This window comes from Balaenoptera borealis (assembly GCF_965194805.1).
Source record: "Balaenoptera borealis genome assembly, chromosome: 15".
NCBI classification, from domain to species: domain Eukaryota; kingdom Metazoa; phylum Chordata; class Mammalia; order Artiodactyla; family Balaenopteridae; genus Balaenoptera; species Balaenoptera borealis.
The window spans coordinates 12,679,194-12,703,263 of record NC_138871.1 but is presented as its reverse complement, the minus strand read 5'-3'; the positions used below and the strand labels follow the sequence as shown (position 1 = coordinate 12,703,263).

Below are 24,070 nucleotides of genomic sequence, written 5' to 3'. Positions count from 1 at the left end.
AACTTTGGCTTTGAATTTCAGTTGTGCACTTACAAGCTGTGCGTGGTAGATTCTTTGTCGGGGAAAATGTCAGCGATAATTTCCCCTCCCTGTAGCCACCCCTTGTTTCCCATCCAATAAGGCTGGGCTTGGCCATGTGACCTGCTTTGGCCAATGGGAGAACAGCAAATGAGATGCGAGCTGGATTTAGAAAGTGCCTGCGTTTGCCCTCCTGCCGCTTTTGGAACCCAGCCACCTCGTACAAGCCCTACTGAATAATGAGAGACTTGTGGCTATGTCTGCACCACCCAGCTGCCATTGAACTCTCTTTCTCCTCACCAGATACAAGGCACCTTGGCCACCCAGCCCGCACTGAGCCAGCCCAGCCAGCTAACAAACTTGTGAGAAATAAATGTTTGCTGTTTTAAATCATAAGTTTTGTGGTGGTTTATAATGCAGCAAAAACTATATACTGCGTGACTTTAGCTAAGTTTCTTAATCTGAATTTCAGTTTTTTCACCTGTGATGTGCAGATAAAACAATTACCCTTGGAGGGCTCTTTTGAGGATTAAATGAGGAAATATATGTGAAGTTCCTGGCACAGCATAAATACTCAATAATAAAAAGAACCAACCTCTGCAGGCTGGAATGGTGGCCGTCCTCAGGCTGGGGTACACAGTTTTAGTGCTTTGTAAGCAGTCCTCAAATCTAGAATGCCTGAGGGAGCCTGTGAAAGCACTGGAAGGATGGGGCAGCAGAGGCCAAGCTACCAGGTGCATGCCCCAGGCCACAGCACTAGCCATTGGGGATGGGGGGGAGTGCACTCTAGGCTATTCCCTGCCACTATCACCGCCCGCCACCCCATCCCGGCGCCCCCCCCAGCGATGGATGCAGGTGCACTCAGTGACTTAGCTGGCTCCTCCGGGAACGTAAAGTATGGACCTCTGCGGACAAGAAACAAGCCAAAGGGCTTCCCTGGTGGCGCAGTGGTTAAGAATCCGCCTGCCAATGCAGGGGACACGGGTTTGATCCCTGGTCCGGGAAGATCCCACATGCCGCAGAGCAACTAAGCCCCTGCGCCACAACTACTGAGCCTGCGCTCTAGAGCTCACGAGCCACAACTAGAGAGTCCGCGTGCCACAACTACTGAACCCGCGTGCCTAGAGCCCGTGCTCTGCAACAAGAGAAGCCTGCACACTGCAAGGTAGAGTAGCCCCTGCTCGCTCTGGTACTTACATTAAGTACCAGATGTGAGAAGACAGCCAATGTGGGGAGAGAGATGCTACCTCTGGGATTTTAGTAATTACAAAGGTCAGTAGAAGTCAGTAACATGTCTGCTATAAGACACGAAGTACTAAGGCTGGATGCCCCAGATCATTTCCATAAAGTCCAGAGTTCTACTGGTGCCCTAATAACTTCTCCTTCAGAATGGTATTTTCTGGACTAAAAAATATATTACCATAGTAAATATCAGAGGCTTACTAAATGTTTTTATACTAAAATTGTCATTCTAATAAGCAAAAAGCCAGTACTTTAGCCTTGCAAGCACTTAGGAAATTAAGATTTGAGATGGTATATAAAATGATATCCAGGTGAAGCTTGAAAATATTACCCTAAATGTCTTACCTCCCTTTATTTTATTCATAGATACCACGTTGAATGAGCAAAGACTGAACTTTTTACAGATACCTTTTGTAAAAGGCTTATAAGGAATATTGCCATAATTTGAATTGCAGTGGGTTTCACGTTATGAGGTAGGTTGAAAATAAAGGGCTTCTAAACTGTTAGTATTTTTTATACTGAAGCTGATACTTTGACTTGAAAGCAAGCAAAACTCTAAAAGTGTTAGTTCAGACTAAATGTATTAAAACTCATGAGTGCTATCTTCAAATTCAGAGGTGTAAATTTTGGATCACTTTCTCTAAAATAAACAATATTATTTATTTTTAAAGGGTAAAATACATACTCAAAAAGTTAGCTTTACTTTCAGATTTACAGGAAGCAAAATAAGAAATTGAAGATGCATTTTATGAGTTTTCAGATGATCTATGTTGATGTAATTCTAAACTTTGAATTATTTAATTGTTATAACAAGCTTGTGCTTGGTTTCAGGTGAATGGGAGTGGAGTATTGGACAAAAAATAGATTTTTTAATCTCTGCATCATGGTTTTTAGCTCCTCAGTTGTTGCACAGTCTCACTATTTGGGGAAAGTTCATGCTAAAAATCTGAAGCAATTAATGGGTGAATATGATCAAATTTCTCCACCAAGTTCTCAACCTGATAAGGGTAAGGTTCCATTCACCTCTTCATTGATCTCTGCACCATCTGTGATCTTTTGGGATTGGCTTCTTCCACTCTGCATGTCTTCAACGTTCATCCACGTTGTACCATTTATTAGTATTTCATTCCTTTTTATTGCTGAATAATATTCCATGGTGTGAATTGCCACATTTTATTTATCCATTCATCAGTTGATGATCACTGAGTCATTTCTGCATTTAGCTGTTAGGAATAGTGCTGCTGTGAACATTTTTGTACAAGTTTTTGTGTGGACATAGATTTTCATTCCTCTTGCGTTGAAACCTAAGAGTGAAATTGCTGGGGTTATGTGGTAACTCTATGCTTGACACTTTGAGGAACTGCCAAACTGTTTTCCAAAGTAGCTGCACATTTTATATTCGCACCAAGAATGAATGAAGTTTCCAGTTTTTCCTCCTTTTTGTCAACACTTACTATTATGTCTTCTTTTTTTGTATTTTTTTATACAGCAGGTTCTTATGAGTTATCCATTTTATACATATTAGAGTATATATGTCAATCCCAGTCTCCCAATTCCTCACACCACACCCCACCACCACTTTCCCCCCTTGGTGTCCATACGTTTGTTCTCTACATCTGCATCTGTATTTCTGCCCTGCAAACAGGTTCATCTGTACCATTTTTCTAGGCTCCACATACATGCGTTAATATACGATATTTGTTTTTCTCTTTCTGACTTACTTCACTCTGTATGACAGTCTCTAGATCCATCCATGTCTCTGCAAATGACCCACTTTAGTTCCTTTTTATGGCTGAGTAATATTCCATTGTATATATGTACCACATCTTCTTTATCCATTCGTCTGTCAACGGGCATTTAGGTTGCTTCCGTGACCTGGCTACTGTAAATAGTGCTGCAATGAACATTGGGGTGCATGTGTCTTTTTGAATTATGATTTTCTCTGGGTATACGCCCAGTAGTGGGATTGCTGGATCATATGGTAAATCTAGTTTTAGTTTTTTAAGGAACCTCCATACTGTTCTCCATAGTGGCTGTATCAATTTACATTCCCACCAAGAGTGCAAGAGGGTTTCCTTTTCTCCACACCCTCTCCAGCATTTGTTGTTTGTAGATGTTCTTATGATGCCCATTCTAACTGGTGTGAGGTGATACCTCATTGTAGTTTTGATTTGCATTTCTCTAATAATTAGTGATGTTGAGCAGCTTTTCATGTGCTTCTTGGCCACCTGTATGTCTTCTTTGGAGAAATGTCTATTTAGGTCTTCTGCCCATGTTTTGATTGGGTTGTTTGTTTTTTTTAATATTGAGCTGCATGAGTGCATGAGCTGTTTATATATTTTGGAGATTAATCCTTTGTCCGTTGATTTGTTGGCAAATATTTCCTCCCATTCTGAGGGTTGTCTTTTCGTCTTGTTTGTAGTTTCGTTTGCTTTGCAAAAGCTTTTAAGTTTCATTAGGTCCCATTTGTTTATTATTGTTTTTATTTCTATTACTCTAGGAGGTGGATCAAAAAAGATCCTGCTGTGATTTATGTCAAAGAGTGTTCTTCCTATGTTTTCCTCTTAGAGTTTTATACTGTCTGGTCTTACATTTAGGTCTCTAATCCATTTTGAGTTTATTTTTGTGTATGGTGTTAGGGAGTGTTCTAATCTCATTCTTTTACATGTAGCTAGCTATCCAGTTTTCGCAGCACCACTTACTGAAGAGACTCTCTTTTCTCCATTGTATATCCTTGCCTCCTTTGTCATAGATTAGTTGACCATAGGTGCGTGGGTTTATCTCTGGGCTTTCTATCCTGTTCCATGATCTATGTTTCTGTTTTTGTGCCAGTACCATATTGTCTTGATTACTGTAGCTTTGCAGTATAGTCTGAAGTCAGCGAGTTTGATTCCTCCAGCTCCGTTTTTTCCCCCTCAAGACTGCTTTGGCTATTCAGGGTCTTTTGTGTCTCCATACAAATTTTAAGATTTTTTTGTTCTAGTTCTGTAAAAAGTGCCATTGGTAATTTGATAGGGATTGCATTGAATCTGTAGATTGCTTTGGGTAGTATAGTCATTTTCACAATATTGATTCTTCCAATCCAAGAACGTGGTATATCTCTCCATCTGTTGGTATCACCTTTAGTTTATTTCATCAGTGTCTTATAGTTTTCTGCATACAGGTCTTTTATCTCCCTAGGTAGGTTTATTCCTAGGTATTTTATTCTTTTTGTTGCAATGATAAATGGGAGTGTTTACATATTTTATGTTTCAAATTTTTCATCATTAGTGTATAGGAATGCAAGAGATTTCTGTGCATAAATTTTGTATCCTGCAACTTTACCAAATTAATTGATTAGCTCTAGTAGTTTTCTGGTAGCATCTTTAGACTCTCTATGTATAGTATCATGTCATCTGCAAAGAGTGACCGTTTTACTTCTTCTTTTCCAGTTTGTATTCCTTTTACTTCTTTTTCTTCTCTGATTGCCATGGCTAGGACTTCCAAAACTATGTTGAATAATAGTGGTGAGAGTGGACATCCTTGTCTCATTCCTGATCTTAGAGGAAATGGTTTCAGTTTTCACCATTGAGAATGATGTTTGCTGTGGGTTTGTCGTATATGGTCTTTATTATGTTGAGGTAGGTTCCCTCTATGCCCACTTTCTGGAGAGTTTTTATCATAAATGGGTGTTGAATTTTGTCAAAAGCTTTTTCTGCATCTATTGAGATGATCATATGGTTTTTATTCTTCAATTTGTTAATATGGTGTATCACATTGATTGATTTGCGTATATTGAAGAATCCTTGCATCCCTGGGATAAATCCCACTTGATCGTGGTGTATGATCCTTTTAATGTGTTCTTGGATTCTGTTTTCTAGTATTATGTTGAGGACTTTTGCATCTATAGTCATCAGTGATATTGGTCTGTAATTTTCTTTTTTTGTAGTATCTTTGTCTGGTGTTGCTATCAGGGTGATGGTGGCCTCATAGAATGCGTTTGGGAGTGTTCCTTCCTCTGCCTCTGCAATTTTTTGGAAGAGTTTGAGAAGGATGGGTGTTAGCTCTTCTCTAAATGTTTGATAGAATTCACCTGTGAAGCCATCTGGTCCTGGACTTTTGTTTGTTGGAAGATTTTAAATCACAGTTTCAATTTCATTACTTGTGATTTGTCTGTCCATAATTTCTGTTTCTTCCTGGTTCAGTCTTGGAAGGTTATACCTTTCTAAGAATGTGTCCATTTCTTCCAGGTTGTCCATTTTATTGGCATAGAGTTGTTTGTAGTAGTCTTTTAGGATGCATTGTATTTCTCCGGTGTCTGTTGTAACTTCTTTTTCATTTCTAATTTTATTGATTTGAGTCCTCTCCCTCTTTTTCTTGATGATTTCGGCTAATGGCTTATCAATTTTGTTTATCTTCTGAAAGAACCAGCTTTTCGTTTTATTGATCTTTGCTATTGTTTTCTTTGTTTCTATTTCATTCATTTCTGCTCTGATCTTTATGATTTCTTTCCTTCTACTAACTTCGGGTTTTGTTTGTTCTTCTTTCTCTAGCTCCTTTAGGTGTAAGTTTAGATTGTTTATTTGAGATTTTTATTGTTTCTTGAGGTAGGCTTGTATTGCTATAAACTTCCCTCTTAGAACTGCTTTTGCTGCATTCCATAGATTTTGGATCGTCATGTTTTCATTGTCATTTGTCTCTAGGTAGTTTTTGATTTCCTCTTTGATTTCTTCAGTGATCTCTTGGTTATTTAGTAACGTATTGTTTAGCCTCCATGTGTTTGTGTTCTTTACGTTTTTTTCCCCTGTAATTGATTTCTAATCTCATAGCGTTGTGGTCAGAAAAGATGTTTGATATGATTTCAATTTTCTTAAATTTACTGAGGCTTGATTTGTGACCCAAGATGTGATCTATCCTGGAGAGTGATCTGTGCGCACTTGAGAAGAAAGTGTAATCTGCTGTTTTTGGATGGAATATCCTATAAAATATCAATTAAATCTACCTGGTCTATTGTGTCATTTAAAGCTTCTGTTTCCTTATTTATTTTCATTTTGGATGATCTGTCCGTTGGTGTAAGTGGGGTGTTAAAGTCCCCCACTATTATTGTGTTACTGTCGATTTCCTCTTTTATAGCTGTTAGCAGTTGCCTTTTGTATTGAGGTGCTCCTATGTTGGGTGCATATATATTTATAATTGTTATATCTTCTTCTTGGATTGATCCCTTGATCATTATGTAGTGTCCTTCTTGTCTCTTGTAACATTCTTAATTTTAAAGTCTATTTTATCTGATATGAGTATTGCTACTCCAGCTTTCTTTTGATTTCCATTTGCATGGAATATCTTTTTCCATCCCCTCACTTTCAATCTGTATGTGTCCCTAGGTCTGAAGTGGGTCTCTTGTAGATAGCATATATATGGGTCTTGTTTTTGTATCCATTCAGCAAGCCTGTGTCTTTTGGTTGGAGCATTTAATCCATTCACGTTTAAGGTAATTATCGATATGTATGTTCCTCTGATCATTTTCTTAATTGTTTTGGGTTTGTTTTTGTAGGTCCTTTTCTTCTCTTGTGTTTCCCACGTAGAGAAGTTCCTTTAGAATTTGTTGTAGAGCTGGTTTGGTGGTGCTGAATTCTCTTAGCTTTTGCTTGTCTGTAAAGCTTTTGATTTCTCCATCAAATCTGAATGAGATCCTTGCCGGGTAGAGTAATCTTGGTTGTAGGTTCTTCCCTTTCATCCCTTTCAGTATATCATGCCACTTCCTTCTGGCTTGTAGAGTTTCTGCTGATAAATCAGCTGTTAACCTTATGGGAGTTCCCTTGTATGTTATTTGTCATTTTTCCCTTGCTGCTTTCCATAATTTTTCTTTGTCCTTAATTTTTGCCACTTTGATTACTTTGTGTCTCAGCGTGTTTCTCCTTGGGTTTATCCTGCCTGGGACTCACTGCACTTCCTGGACTTGGCTGGCTATTTCCTTTCCCATGTTAGGGAAATTTCCATCTATAATCTCTTCAAATATTTTCTCGGGTCCTTTCTCTCTCTCTTCTCCTTCTGGGACCCCTATAATGCAAATGTTGTTGTGTTTAATGTTGTCCCAGAGGTCTCTTAGGCTGTCTTCATTTCTTTTCATTCCTTATTCTTTATTCTGTTCCACAGCAGTGAATTCCACCATTCTGTCTTTCAGATCACTTATCCGTTCTTCTGCCTCAGTTATTCTGCTATTGATTCCTTCTAGTGTAGTTTTCATTTCAGTTATTGTATTGTTCATCTCTGTTTGTTTGTTCTTTAATTCTTCTAGGTCTTTGTTAAACATTTCTTGCATCTTCTCGATCTTTGCCTCCATTCTTATTTTGAGGTCCTGGATCATCTTCATTATCATTATTCTGAATTCTTTTTCTGGAAGGTTGCCTATCTCCACTTCATTTAGTTGTTTTTCTGGGGTTTTATCTTTTTCCTTCATCTGGTACATAGCCCTCTGCCTTTTCATCTTGTCTATCTTTCTATAAATGTGGTTTTTTTTCCACAGGCTGCAGGATTGTAGTTCTTCTTGCTTCTGCTGTATGCCCTCTGGTGGATGAGGCTATCTAAGAGGCTTGATGGGAGGGACTGGTGGTGGGTATAGCTGACTCTTGCTCTGGTGGGCACAGCTCAGTAAAAGTTTAATCCACTTGACTGTTGATGGGTGGGTCTGGGTTCCCTCCCTGTTGGTTGTTTGGCCTGAGGCAACCCAACACTGGATTCTACCTGGGCTCTTTGGTGGGGCTAATGACAGACTCCAGGAGGGCTTATGCCAAGGAGTACTTCCCAGAACTTCTGCTGCCAATTTCCTTGTCCCCGTGGTGAAACAGAGCCACCCTCTGCCTCTGCAGGAGACTCTCCAACATCAGCAGGTAGGTCTGGTTCAGTCTCCCCGGGGTCACTGCTCCTTCCCCTGGGTCCCGATGCGCACACTACTTTGTGTGTGCCCTCCAAGAGTGGAGTCTCTGTTCCCCCAGTCCTGTCGAAGTCCTGCAATCCCCACTAGGCTTCGAAGTCTGATTCTCTAGGAATTCCTCCTCCCGTTGCTGGACCCCCAGGTTGGGAAGGCTGACGTGGGGCTCAGAACCTTCACCCCAGTGGGTGGGCTTCTGTGGTATAAGTGTTCGCCAGTCTGTGAGTCACCCACCCACCCACCAGTTATGGGATTTGATTTTACTGTGATTGTGCCCCTCCTACCATCTCATCGTGGCTTCTCCTTTGTCTTTGGATGTGGGGTATCTTTTCTGGTGAGTTCCAGTGTCTTCCTGTCAATGATTGTCCAGCAGATAGTTGTGATTCTGGTGTTCTCGCAAGAGGGAGTGAGAGCACGTCCTTCTACTCCGCTATCTTGGTTCCTCCTCCTCTGGTAACACTCTTATCCATCGTTTGTAGATTTTTTGATGATGGCCATTCTAACCAGTGTGAGGTGATACCTCACTGTTGTTTTGATTGGCATTTCTCTAATAATAAGTGATGTTGAGCATCTTTTCATGTGCTTTTTGGTCATCTGTATGTCTTCTTTGGAGAAATGTCTATTTAGATCTTTAGTCCATTTTTTGGTTGGGTTATTCTTTTTCTTTTGATATTGAGCTGCTTGTTTGTTTTTGTTTCACAATAAGTGGCGAGGAGCTATTAGATATGGAAATGTAAATAACATGAGAAATTTGAATGAAATTTTGACCCATCTAATACCAGGCAAAAATATGAATTAGAGTATAGTCTTCATGTGAGAGGTAAAATACTGATGCTTCTAGAAGAAAGTATAGGAAAATATCTTTAGACCCTAAAGGTAGGCAAAAATTTATTGAACAGAACACACACATAAACACATGAAGCAAACACAAAAGAACAAAAGAGATAATAGAGTGCTTTATAATTAAGAATTTCAAATGATATATAATTTATGTATTATATGTGATTCATATTACATAAATATGCATAAACATGTATAGGTAGACATATAAAGAGTCATTCAACACAATTGGTCATCAGGGAAATATAAATTTTAAATACAACATCATTTCAGGTTTACCAATACAGATTTTTTTAAAAAGTCTGACAATACCTCATATTGGAAAAGACTGCAGCAACTGGAACTTTTATACATGGTTGGTGGATTTTAATATGTTCACCATTTTGGAAAACTGTTTTGCAATTTTACCAAACCCATCCCAATCCTATGACTTGGCACTTCCACTCTTAGGAATGTACCCAATGGAAATGAGTACATAAGTCCACAAAAGACATTGCAAGAATATTCCAAAAACAACTATATTCATAAAAGCTAAAAACAACTCCTTAATTAAAGAATGAATAAATTAATTTTGATATACTCATATACAAGATATTCTGCAATGAAAAGGAACAAATTACTGCCACACCACCAACATAAATGACGCTTAAAATATATTGGTCAAATAATTGACAGGAAGGTAAGGAGATTCCGCATATGCCCCCAGCCCAACACATGTACAGCCGCCCCCATTATCAACATCACTCACTAATGTGGTACATCTTACAATTGATGGACCTACACTGACACATCAAGATCATTGAAAGTGTATAATTTACCTTAGAGTTCACTGTTGGTGTTGTTCATTCTGTGGGTTTGGACAAATGTATAATGAAATGTTTTACATCATTTTAATATTATACAGAGTATTTTCATAGCCCTGAAAAATCTCTGTGTTCTGCCTATTCATTTATGTCCCCCACTGCACCCAATCTCTGGCAACCACTGACCTTTTTATTATCTCCATAGTCTTTCCATTAAGAATGTCATATAGTTGGAATCATACAATATGCAGCCTTTTCAGATTGACTTCTTTCACTTAGTAATATGCATTTAAGTTTGCTCCATGTCTTTTCATGGCTTCATAGCTATTTCTTTTTAGAGCTGAATAATATTCCACAGTCTGAACATACAACAGTTTATTTACCCCTTCCCTTACTGAAGAACATCTTGTTTGCTTCCATATTTGAGCAACAATGAAGAAAACTGCTATTAACATCCCTGTGTAGGTTTTTACGTGGATATATGTTTTAAACTAATTTTGGTAAATATCAAGGAGGGCTATTGCTGGAGCAACATGTGAGTGTGTATGGATATCTACCTAGGTAAGCACTCTTCAGGTGTTCCCAGACTACAACTGAGTGGGGTTAGAGTAGGTTCACTGGCTCTGCCGGTCCACAGGTTATAGTGGGTAATAAGTCCGCTTATTCTCACCCAGTTTCCAGGGGGGTAAGTATCCTTCTGGGTCCGGTCATGGACGGTGCTGAATCTTACAATTCCCACAGCAGGGGGCATAATTCCCACACCTGGAGCACCAGGGAATCACTTATTTCTTCCACTGCTTCACTTAATATCATACTCCCCAGACTTTAAAAGGTTATAGTTTAGATTCACACTCCATGTATTTAAAAAAATCCCTGCTTGGAGTATGTAGACTGGCTTTTGCTGAATGACCCCTGACTGGTACCATAAACAAGACCCTTCAGGTGTAATCACCTGTCCTTTATTAAATCAGATGATGAAGTGTCATGCTGCTGGGGCTGAGGAGGGGCAAAGGGAGTTAGTGTGCTGAGGATGCTCCCTGCTACTCCTACCAAACCTTCCAGTCACATTCAAAGTGTGGGTGTATCTGAGAAACACTCTCAGCAGATGAGGGCTCCAGGAGCAGCTGGGGCAGCCCAGTCTCACACATCTGCGTCTCTGAGTGGTTTATGTTCTGGTGTGTAACACTGTGGGATGTATACCACCAAACTGCGGACAGTAATAAGTTGCGGCATCTTCAGCCTCCAGGCTGTTGATGGTGAGGATGAAATCTGTCCCAGATCCACTGCCACTGAACCTGGATGGGACCCCAGTTTCCAACTTGGATGCAATATAGATCAGGAGCTTAGGAGCTTCCCCTGGTTTCTGCTGATACTAGGCTAACAAAGTGCCAGTGCTCTGACTGGCCCGAAAAGTGATGGTGACTCTGTCTCCTAGAGATGCAGACAGGGAAGATGGAGACTGGGTCATCTGGGTTTCACAGTTGGCACCTGTGACTGGAAACATAAAAAAAAAAAAAATCCATGTTATTACTAATATTATAAGAGGACTTCCCTGAAGGGCCAGGCAGTACTGACCACACTGGGCTGAGCAAATTCCCAGTGTTCTCCTTCCTTACCTGGGAATCCAGAGCAGCAGGAGACAGAGGAGCTGAGTGGGGGCCCCCATGTTCACTCTATGTCCTGACAAGGACTGATTCTCTCACAAGATATAACCAGACTGTTAATAAGTCTTCAGGGCAAGGGGTTGTTCTCCAACAATATGCAAATTAGCAAGGGATGGGGCAGAGTTAGGCACCGCTGCAGGGCTGGCCAATCTCAATAACACAGCACAGGTGCAGTGTCTTCCAGATGCTCAAGTCTGATTGGAGCAGCTCGAATTTGACTAAAGACAGTGCGTTTCTTCCTGGAGGCCGAGGGATTGAATCAGTCTAGTGTCCTTTCAGTACAGTGATCTTTTGCTATTTTCAATGTTCATACAATGTTTTTCTTGCTACTTTTCCATTAAGATAGGTTCTATAATTTCTTTAAATGATACATCTGACTCCCTGATGCCCTTGGAGTGATAAATTATCAGCACAGAGAGATAACCCAGGATAACTACAGAGTTTCCCCTCCATATTCAACAATGTACAGATGGATACAGACATGTGAAGAATTTACTGATGTCATAGAAAAATTTCTCTGAACTTATTAGAGGAAAAACCTGCAGAGCTCACACAGAGCCAAGATTAGTTGTTTCCATACGCCAGAGAAGAAAATCTCAAAATTCATGAGGCATCATATTGTGTACTCTGAAAGGCTTTGTTTCAGTAGTGGGGCAAAATTATCCCTATACCAAATGCCATTTTGGTCTGTCCTAATAAAGTTTAAAAACAAGACCAGTAGAGTCCAACAGTTTCAAGTGACAAGACTAGGTACTGCAGAAGAAAAGATTAGTGATTTTAGCAATAGTAAATATCCAAAATTGAGCACAATGGGGAAAAATATTGAAAAAATACAATAAAATGAGCTGAGCATTAGTGAGATACGACAACTTCAAGCAGTCTATTGTGTGTATAATTGAAGTCCTGAAGAGGAAGAGGTAAGGAGGAGAAGTACAAAAAATATTTGAAAATATCATCTACAATTTTCCAGGGTTTAAGAAATCATTCCAAAGGTTTTCAAAATTAAATAGCCACAGTCAGCTAAAAACCAAGAATTCAGTGGCTGAACAGAGAAGTCCAAGAAAAATCACACAACTAACCTATAACTCCCTCTGTAGTCCTGGCTGTAGTTGCAAATAAGTTTCTAGCATTTGAATGGCTGGGGGAATATCAAGAAATTATCTTCGAAATGAAAACACAACCCTCATAACTAAAAAGTAGAGTCAACATTCATTGGTCCTCTTTGGATTCTGAAGGTTACATATACATCTTGGAGTCAGGTGTTCTGCTTCATTTCTTAATAACTTGTAAGGTTTCTAGTTCTGAGTGATCCCCAGAAGAGGACTCTGCACTAAGTACAACCTGCAGTGGACACTATGACCTATAGTGGACCAATGATGCTAAAGTGCCTGGGGTAGATCGGGACACTGTGTAAAGGTTGCAGAAAGCTCCAGCAGGAGAACCACAGTTCAGACCTCTAGAGTAGTGGAATAATGCCATAATCCATTCTGAAGATATCAATTCCCTTTTTGAGATATGCGTCCTGATTTGCCATTAATCCCTAGCTGGCTATAGGCCGAAAAGGAGCCATGTGACCTGAGTTGCTCTTTATGAATTGAGTGGTAACTGATCCACCCGTTTATAAATATATGCATGCACAAGAGCATTCTATCATCAGGTAGAAGCAGGATATACAGGCTAGGGCTTGATTGTGTCTCCAAAACACATACGATTTATACATGTAAATTGCTCAAACTCTCTTGACACCTATACTTGCTGAATTCCCCCCTTTTTCCTCATGCTATACCTATAGCCTTATGTGGATTCCTTTTAGCAAACTGATTAAGAAAGGAAAGAATCCAGATCGAAATTATGCAGAATGTTTTCATCCTTTCAAAGTAGATTTTTATAGCCTTAAAACCCACTTTAAGGATAGTAAGGGAAGAATCATATCCAATTAATTTGATTAATTTGAATCATATCCAATTAATTAAAAGCTTATGAGATGTATTAACTGCTTTCTTCATCCCATTGCTTTCCTCCTCATAAAGGCAGGCATTCAACGTATCTTTCTCTCATTATAGTCTCAAAGGGGAGCAGGAGTCCTGGTCTCCTATGATTACCTGCTATTACTGGAAAACCCTGCATCATTTAAAAATGTATACAATTTTAATTTTAAAATATTTTCTGAATGTTTAATATATGTAATAAATGCTCTTGGTTTAATGGAAATTAATTAATTCAAAAATTCACATTAAAATTAATTGACACATTTAAGGTACAATTTTCAACTGCAAACTTAGCAATATGGTACATGAAATTGGATATATAAATTGTGAAATATCACAGGGGATTTGTTTTGAGAACATTTAAATATGCAAAATAATGTTATCAAATATATATAGAGAGAGGAAAAAGTACAAGAGGAAAAATAAGAAAAGAAAGAAAGGAAAGAAGAGAAAGAAGGAGGGGAGGAATGAAGGAAAGAACCCATATGCTCACTATCCTGTTGAGAAATTACTCTTGAAGTTTGTAGGTGTTTATTTTATCAAGATGGGAACTAATCAACTTTGCTAGGAGCCCTGCAAACCTTTCTGCCCAACAGGATTTGAGACACAAAGCAATTTCCTTGTTTGCGAGGAACCACAAGGCTCAGCTGAGAGATAAGCTTGCATGTGTTAAGGTTTATGTTCAGACAGGTGAAGTTGTAAAGGGAAAGTTATATATTGACAGAAATCTTTCCAATATTACAAGAGCCCCCAAGTTGCTGACTATCCCCAGAATCTGAGAATGTCACAGAACTTACCTGAGGTCACAGAACATTGATCAGTCACTTTACAAAACAGAGCTTAGGAGTCTCTCCTAATCTTTGAAATTTCTAGGCTGAAGTCACTGGCCTGCAGCCAGTGGTGAGTTTCTCTCATGGAGTCATGGAGGCTGGAAACAGTCAGCATGGTATCCCTTCTGGCCCCAGAGAGTAAACATGACCCACATGTCTCCAGTGTTCTCCAGATTGAACCACCGTCTTCTCAGCAGAGTGAACCTGGATCCTTACACTGCAGTGTGGGTGCTGTGCTCGCCAGTCCCTCAAGGACTCCTTCCTCCAGTGACTTCCCTCCCTGTGGCACATCCCTTGCAATGTGACTCTGCAGCTCCTTCATCAGGAGGTGGAGTCTATCTGCCCACCCTTGATTCTGGGCTGCCTGTGACTTGCTTCGGTCAATAGAATGTGGCAGACAAGATGTTGTGTCAGCTCCAAATGTAGACCAGAAAAGACCTTGCATAATTTCTCCTTAGTTTCTTGGCCTCCTATAGCTGACATGCTATCGAGTCATATCTGAAGACCATGGAAGATTAAAGACCATGTGGAAGAGAGTCCAGTTATCAAAGGTAAAGCTATTCTAGGGGAGCCTACAGGCCAGGCAACCTCTGAGGGAGCCCAGGCTAGAATTGCAGATCTCTCTCTCTCTCTCTCTCGCTCTCTCCTCCTCTCTCCCTCCGTCTTCCTCTCTCTCTCTCCCTAGCCTGCAGCTGAGCACAAACTATAAGGAATCCCAACCAAGATGAAGAACTACCCAGCAGAATGCAGCTTAAATTGACAGTGCATAGAATAGTGAGAGAAAAACAAGCTGAAGAAATGATGACTGAACATTTCCCAAAGCTGATGAAAAATGTTAACCCACATATCCAAGAAGCTCAACAAACCCCAAGTAGGAAAAACACAAAGAAAATTACACTTAGGTACATCTTAGACAAACTGAGGAAACATCATAAGGAGAAAACTTTAAAAACAATCAGATTCAGGAACAAGTTACTGAAAAACAACAAACTGAATTTTCATTTTGCAGTCCACAAAAAGTGACTGCACACATCTTGTGCACACACACAAAATGCAAAGCAGAATACAAGACAGCATCTTCAAACATTGAAGAAAAAATACATTAACTTAGATCCATATCCAGAATATATGTCCTTCAAAAATAAAGGTGAGGGGGACTTCCCTGGTGGTGCAGTCGTTAAGAACCCACATGCCAATGCAGGGGACACGGGTTCCATCCCTTGTCCAGGAAGATCCCACATGCTGTGGAGCAACTAAGCCAATGCGCCACAACTACTGAGCCTGTGCTCTAGAGCCCGTGAGCCACAAGTACTGAGCCCACGTGCCACAACTACTGAAGCCCACGCACCTAGAGCTCGTGCTCTGCGACTCTTGTTGGAGCCATCGCAGTGAGAAGACCAAGCACCGCAACGAAGAGTAGCCCCTGCTCACCGCAACTAGAGAAAGTCCACACGCAGCAATGAAGACCCAACGCAGTGAACAATAAATTAAAATAATAATAATAATAAAATAAAATAATTAAAAAAATAAAGGTGAAATAAAGACATTTAAATATCAAAAAAAGAGACTGAGACAATTTGTCTCCATCAGATTTGAATAAGAAACACCAAGGAAAATTCTTCAGGCTGAAGAGAAATTTTACCAGTTAGAGACACAACAGAAGTGTGGAGCACTGCAAATGGCAAACACACAGGTAAATGTAAAAGAGTTTTTCTCTGGTTAAAATTTCCTTAGAGGCTTCCCTGGTGGTGCAGCGGTTGAGAATCCGCCTGCCAGTGCAGGGGACACGGGTTCGAGCCTTGGTCTGGGAAGATCCCACATGCCACGGAGCAACTGGGCCCATGAGCCACAACTACTGAGCCTGCGCGTCTGGAGCCTGTGCCCCGCAACAAGAGAGGCCACGATAGTGAGAGGCCCGCGCACCACGATGAAGAGTGGCCCCCGCTCGCTGCAACTAGAGAAAGCCCTGGCACAGAAACGAAGACCCAACACAGCCAAAAATAAATAAATAAATAAATAAATAATTTTTTTTAAAAAAAGTAAAGGGATTAAAGTCAGACAGTTTAGTGAAAATAGACCAAACAGGAAGGTCTGAGATGTTCAAATATTAAAAAAAAAAAAAAAAATTCCTTAGAGACTCCCGATTATTTTAAAAAAAAGCAAATAAAAACATATTGTCGGTTTTAAAACATCTGTGTGTTTTAAAATTCATGGTAAAAATAGCACAAAGAATGGCAGGGGCTAAATGACAGTAGACAGCTGTAAGTGAGTCACATTAGACCGTGTCGTGGAAAAATATTAATTTATTGGAGATTGGTATAGTTATGGATACAAATAACCCATAGAACAAGATTTCTCAGTGTGGGTCTATTGACATTTTGGACCATGATAATTTGTGTGTGTGTGGTGGGGAGATGTTTTGTGCCTCACGGGTTGTTTAGCAATATCCTGGCCTCTACCCATTGGAGGCCAAGGCCACAGCCCACCCCCTTGCCTTCCAGTTGTGACAATAAAATTGTCTCCGGAGATTTCCAAATGTTCCCAGGTTAGAAGGGGTAAAAATTTCCCTAGATGAAAACGACTACACTACAATAACTTCTGGGAAAAAATCAGTCAATCAGTCAATCAAGGTGTAGCCAAAGAGTCAATTGAGAGATAAAGTGTAAACCTAAAAAACACTCAGTGAAGCAGTAATGCCATAAGTGATCTGAATAGTACTATTAAATATCTTGAACAAATAGACTTTGAGAAACAATACTCCCACAAATAAAGTATATCTTTTTTAAAGTGACAATAGAGCATTTACCAAAATGGGCAATATGCTGGGCTATAAAGTTTACTAAATTTCTTAAGTATATTTTACTTGACAACAACACAATCAAACCAGATATAAAAAGAATCTGAAAACAATCCCCAAATATTTGAAATCAAGCAACGGAATTATAAATACCAAGTGGATCAGAAAGAGAAAATTAGAAAACATTTTAAACTGTAGGATAATAAAAACACAAAATGTCAACATTTGTCAGATGTTGCAAAAGCAGTGTTTAGAGAGTAATATAGAGTTTTAAGAGGTTTTTTTATTAACAAAATAGATTTAAAATCAGTTATCTAAGTTTCTACCATAGAAACAAGAAAGTATTAGAAATTAAAATGTTTGTTTACTGCCCACCCCTACCCAATACAATGTAACCTTGATCTGCTAAAACTGCAGTCCTTAGATGAGTGCCTAGCACATCATCAGTGCATACAAAAATGAAAGCTGAATACATCAGAGGAGCAATTTTAAAAATTTGGAAAGAAAATTAATCAAAATGACTTTTAAAAACAGGTTGTGAATTTAGCCCTTTCATGTACTTTTATATCACCTCTGAAATCCTCACTCTAGCTTACTCTGGACTTACCAGGTTTCCTGCTATCAGATGCATGAGCTTTTCCTTAGCTACTCTGTTTCTTGCTTACTTTAGTGCAATAGCACAGCACAAATTTAATACCTTAATGATACACTGTCTTAGAGGGGATGCTTTTACTTTCTTTGTGGTCATTTTTCTTCTTCTTTTTTTTTTTTTTTAATAAATTTTTTTAAATTAATTTATTTATTTTTAAATTTTTGGCTGTGTTGGGTCTTCGTTTCTGTGCGAGGGCTTTCTCTAGTTGCGGCAAGCCGGGTCCACTCTTCATCGCGGTGCGCGGGCCTCTCACTGTCGCGGCCTCTCCCGTTGCGGAGCACAGGCTCCAGACGCGCAGGCTCAGTAGTTGTGGCTCACGGGCTTAGTTGCTCTGCGGCATGTGGGATCTTCCCAGGCCAGGGCTCGAACCCATGTCCCCTGCATTGGCAGGCAGATTCTCAACCACTGCGCCACCAGAGAAGCCCCCATTTTTCTTCTTAATGAGAATGTACAACCTTCATGCAGCGATGTTTATTGAGCACCTTGAATATGCCAGGTACTCTTGTGTAACACTGAGATACGTCAGTGCTCACAGGAAACAAATGTCCCTGACCCTATGGAGCTGAAATTCTACTAGAGAGAATCAGACTCTAAAGGGTAAACATCATAAAGAGATAAATGAACTTGGGAATTCCCTGGCAGCCCAGTGGTTAGGACTCCAAATTTTCACTGCCAAGGGCAAGGGTGCAATCCCTGGTTGGGGAACTAAGGTCCTGCAAGCCACAGGGTGTGACCAAAAATTTAAAAAAAGAAATAAGTAAACTTGAGAAGTGCTTTGAACAAAAGTGTAGAGCAGGATGTACTATTCATGTGGGATTGGGGTGATCATTGAGAAGGGAAGCTTTGGGCTGAACTGATGGATGAGGAGTTAACACAATGCATGTTTGGAGGAAAAGTTTTGCTGTCAGAGGGACCAGTAAGACCAGAGGTCCAAGGGCAGGACTGTGTGTGGCTTGTTCAAGGCAGAGCCAGGTGGCCAGTGAGGCTGAAGCCCAGTGAGTCAGTGGACAGAGCCATAGGAGATGGGGTCTGAGAAGTAACAGGGAGGGTCCTGGTCAGTTGGGGCTTGATAGGCATTGTAAGGATTTGAGCTTTTCCTCTGTGTGAAGTAGAATCTAGTGCAAGATTTTGAACAGAGGACAAGCTTAACTCACATTTTAAAAGATTCCCCTGACTGCTGACTTGAGAATAGACATGTTGATCTTTGGGGAGGGTGTGGCCCTGGTCCAGGTAAAAGATGATGGAAGCTTGCACCAGGATGGGCAGTGAAGGGGGAGGTGATCAGGGGTGGTCAGATTTGGGATATATTGGAGATCTGGGATTATTTGTCCACTTCTCTTTGCTCCAGGATTCCCAGCACACTGTGTTGAGTATGCTGTAACTATAATCACTCTTAATTATTTATTTTTGAATGAGAATATTCCTTCTGCCTGTTGGCACTCAGGAAAAAGAATCATCATTTCCTCTTAGGTTTCCTTTGAGTAACCAAGATTGTGCCTTTATTTCACATCTCCTTTCCTGGCTTTCTCTGTCTTCTGCAAGGAGAAGGTCAATTTACTCCCTACTAAGAGTCTTAATCTCTGATCAAACGGCCTCAGTCTAGTGTTTTCTCTATTGCTTGTATGTTATTTTCTTGTGGGTTTTTTTTTTTTTTGTCATCATCTTAATAAAATGAAATATCACATTTTCCCTCTGGTTCTAAGTGATTACAAATGTCATCTTAGTTAGTCACACTGATTAGCTTCAGAACTGTCAATGAAGGTACAAAAAGGTATTAAGAACTGTATGCTAATGCATATATATGGAATCTAAAGAAAAGAGTACTGATGTACCTAGTGACCTAGTGGCAGGACAGGAATAAAGACGCAGATCTAGAGAACAGACTTGAGGACACAGGAGGGGAAGGGGAAGCTGGGACGAAGTGAGAGAGTAGAACTGACATATATACACTACCAAATGTAAAATGGATGGCTAGTGGGAAGCAGCCACATAGCACAGGGAGATCAGCTCGGTGCTTTGTGATGACCTAGAGGGGTGAGATAGGGAGGGTGGGAGGGAGGCTCAAGAGGGAGGGGATATAGGGATATATGTATACATACAGCTGATTCACTGTTGCACAGCAGAAACTAACACACCATTGTAAAGCAATTATACTCCAACAAAGGTGTAAAAAAAAAGGTATTAAGAGATCCAAAACTCTGTCCTCAGCAAGTTACATGTAGAACCTTGTCTAGTACCAGTGTCCTTGCCTCTCACAGAATCTTTCCAATCAGCTACCTACACAGAATCCTGCTGTATTCTCATAATACTCACTCCCTTCTATGAATTGGATTTTCTGATTAGAATCTGGCTTTACTATCTGGATGACCTTGAACACATTTTATAACCTCTCTCTGCCACCGGGTTTTCTACTGGAAGATGAGAATAAAACACCCTTCTCATACCAAGACTTAGCTCAATTCATGGAACATAATAAGCACTCGATAAATATTGCAGCCATTCTTCTTTGTCATCCTTAAATTTATAACTCAGACAGTTATGGTAGATCAGAAAAACATTGCTGCATGTTCCTCTAATCAAGACTATTTCATCAAGTCTTGAATCAAGTTGGGTTTGGGTCTTACTTTGACAAACAGAATGTGGTTAAAAGAACCCTGTGCCAGTTTTGGATAGCGGGTCTCAAATAGTGTTGCAGCTTCCATCTCCCCTCTTGAATGTAAGAAAGCAGATGTAGCCTATTAGAGGATGAGAGGTCACATGGAGGAAAACTGAGGCTCCGGGCAAACAGCTGGCACTGACCACCAGACATGTGAGCAGGCCATCCAGTGGCATGACAAGGATGGCTAGGGGAGTGGGAGTGGTCATTCCTGTGGGGAGGAGAATTGTTCAGAATTTTCTGTGCACAGTGATAATAAAAAGTAACATTATTACTAATTTAAAATTCTCTATATTCAATTCACTCTTTAGAGCCTGCACCTGAGGTGCAGGTCACTCACCAACCTCCACTTCCCTTACATGTGCCTAAGAGAAAAGCCAAGACTCCCCACTCATCAACCAGAACCAATAGGCAGACTTGTGGCTGAGAACAGCTTGGATCTTTCAGCCCAGGTGACCTTCAGCTGACTGCAGCAGCATGGGTGAGCCCCTGGCAAAGCAGCAGAGAAAGCACCCAGCCAGCCCACAGAATCACGAGACATAATAAATTGTTGCTTTTTAAAGCTGTGATTTGGGGGTGTTCTTTTATGCTGCAGTTGATAATGGAAATAACAACAACAAAAAAATCAATTTAAAGCTTCTGTCTGGATCACAGCTTGGCTCTAATCTCCTCCACCTTTTCCCCTACGTAGATCCAGTTTAAATGTGAGGCAATACCTCTTCTGCCTGCCCCTGCTTCACCCAGCACAGAAACTTAGACTCTGAGAATATGGGCATCTAAAATATGGACATTTTACCTCTCACATTGTGGCTTCTTGCAGGAAGCAGGTGTCTTTTCACCAAGTGGGCATCATTAGACCAGAAAGGATATTTTTTTTTTTTTTTTTTTTATTAACTGCCACTCTTCATTATGATTGCCCCACCCCTTTAAAAGATTGCAGCAAAGGATTCAATTGTCTAAAATACTCTGCAGTACAGTAATTAAATGCTTCAGCCCATAAACATATCCCTCATCTACTGTGTTGCTAGGGAACACATGAGCAAAGTCTATCATTCGCACTTCTACTTCCGCAATCTCTTGACAACCAGTGGGAAGATGGTAGAAGACTTTTTCCAGTTGGGAAAGTACGTTTCCGTTTAAATGTTCCTGTGACATGCTTTTCCACCCATTGTCTTGCTCTATATTTTCAACTTTCAACGAAGTCTGACTGTGATGCTTTTTTGAATACATTTTTCTGTGACGAGCATACATTTTGGACAAGCTTTTGCCCACTGAAGCCTCTATTTTTCCATTTGCTGTGGAACTTAACACATGAAAGTTATTATTGTACTCTAGTACATCTGTGTCTGAGAGCTGTCCTTTGGACAAAAACTTTTCTGCTAAAGTTCTGTCATTCAATTTTGCAGTAGTTGGCTGAGATGAACCTTCATAAACAAACAGTAATGAACTTGCATAAAAGTTAAGCTGCTTCTGGCTTTCAAACCACTGCAGAATATTCTCAATCTTCTGAATACTGGCAGCAATAGCATCTTTTCTTAAGCAGAATCCATTATGAAAAAAACGGGAGACTCCATCCTTTAGAGTTTCTTTTGTTAAGCTTCTCCCATAGTGCTGGTTTTGTGTCTCATAGCTATCAGAATGAACATGATAAACCCTCATGCCAAGCACCAAGAACCCAATCTCTTCCATTAATGGGTACTTGCTGACCTGTTGCTGAATCTTCTCAGATGAAGCAAAAGGATCATAGCTTTTCCGCCCTATCTTTACATCCATTATACAGGGCTTATTAAATTTATGGGTCACATCTTCCAGTTTTAGGTATAAATCATTTGGTGCAGTGGGAGGTGACCAGATACCGTAATATTTTGGCAAATATTTTCGTAGCTCTAAAAGAACACCATCAGTACAATCAGCAGCATAAACCATATTATAGAATTCCAGCTCTCTTGGACCCCTTGGAGGTGGCTGCAACTGTTTCAGAACTGTGCCATCTGGATGTTGCAGTATACTCTGCAAAACACCCCCTCCAAGTTTTCAGAGAAAGCAGACATGGAGTAGAAGATAGTAATACCAGACATTCTCCCAGTGAATGAATTCCAGGATCTGGCAGTCCAGTGGTTAAGACTCTGCGCTTCCACTGCAGGGGGCACAGGTTTGATCCCTCGTCCTGGAACTAAGATCCTGCCTTCAGTAAAAGGGAATCTCATCTTGCACTCTTTATTCTAGGTTTGTTTTCTAGAGTAGTATGGGTATAGAAATCAAATTAAAGAATTCCAAGAGACATGACAACTAAATGCAACAAATGATCCTGGACTAGTTCCCACTTTGTCCTTCCCATACATGTGCCCGGCCACCTGATGCGAGAGGGGCACGCAGCCGTTGAGGAAGCGGAGCCTGCCGCCCGCCGGCTTCGGGGTGCCCTCGCGGGCGGTCTCGCCCGCCGGTGGGGTCCGCATTTCTGGGGGGCCGGGCGCCTCAAGCCGGAGAGGGGATGGCGGCTCCGTTGCCATAACGGAGAGCTGAAGCGGCAGCAGCAGCGAGAGCAGGGAAGAAAATAAGGCGGAGGGAGGGGACGCCGGAGAACCCGGGGGTCGCTCAGGCTCGGCCGCGAGGAGGCCCGGGGGTTCCTGCGGCTGGTGCCCTCTGTGGCCCGAGGAGGGGGCCCATGACGCCGCGAAGGCGCGGGCTCTGCCCTGCCCAACTCTCGGCGGAGCGCGTCTCTCGGCTCCCGGCTCTCGCTGCTCAGCCGCCGCGGCCGCCGACCCGGGCGCAGCCCAGGAGACTGACCCCAGCGGATAAGCGGCGGCGGCGGTGGCGCCCCGCGCTCCCTGGGGCCTTGACGGCAACGGCGGCCCCACCTCCCGTGCCCCCGCCCCCTCCCGCCGTCCTCCAGTCCCCTTAGCTGCCGCGCGCGCGTCAGCGCCGCCAGCACCGCCGCCTCCGCCGCGAGCTTCCTACTGCCCAGAAAGGATATTTTTATTTGAGGGCCTGTCACTGTGAGAGGCGGGCTGATGTGCTGCTGACAGTAATACACCCCGACATCTTCAGCTTGTACTCCATGGATGGCGAGGGAGAAGTCAAAGCCAGAGCCACTTCCTTGGAACCTGGACGGGGTTCCTGAGGCCCGGGCAGAAGCTCCAAAGATGAGCAGCCTGGGAGCCTCCTTGGGTTTCTGTTGGTACCAGGCCATGGAAGTACCTACCTCCATGCTGCTTTTACATGTTATGGAGACAAAGCTTCCTTGAGATGCTGCCAGGGTCTCTGGAGACTGGGTCAGTGCGATCTGTCCCCAGCAGCCTGTAAGGACACCCCACCAAGGCAACACAAAGTATTACTTTTCTCAAAGGCTCAGAGAAAACATTTTCTTTAGAAGAACCATGCTCCTTAGGACAACCATGTCATGCTTAAACATGACCAAAAATTAAGTGCCCCTGGGCAACTCTACCTTTGCCTGTGACCAAGAATCCACATCGAAATGGCTATTGATATGTCCTCAGGACAAGGGCAAGCTGTGAAAGGTGACAGAACATGGGACAGTCCCATCCTGGGGGGCTGAGGGATGAGTCCATTCATTCTGGTCTAAATGGGTCCCTGGTGCACCTCTAAGGAGAGGGTGGACATGGGGTGGGGGCATGGACAGAGGGCTCCATTGTCCTCAGGGGAAGAGGACAGG

The 24,070-nt window shown here is 41.4% G+C and overlaps 1 pseudogene across 1 annotated transcript; it reads right to left on the bottom strand.

Moving 5' to 3' along the window:
- Positions 1 to 21,292: 21,292 nt before the first annotated feature.
- On the bottom strand, positions 21,293 to 23,233 carry LOC309611760 (inositol polyphosphate multikinase pseudogene; annotated as a pseudogene). The gene is made up of 2 exons: positions 22,722 to 23,233; positions 21,293 to 22,407 (listed from the first exon to the last, which is right to left on the bottom strand). The product of its transcript is annotated as an inositol polyphosphate multikinase pseudogene (transcript).
- Positions 23,234 to 24,070: the final 837 nt, after the last annotated feature.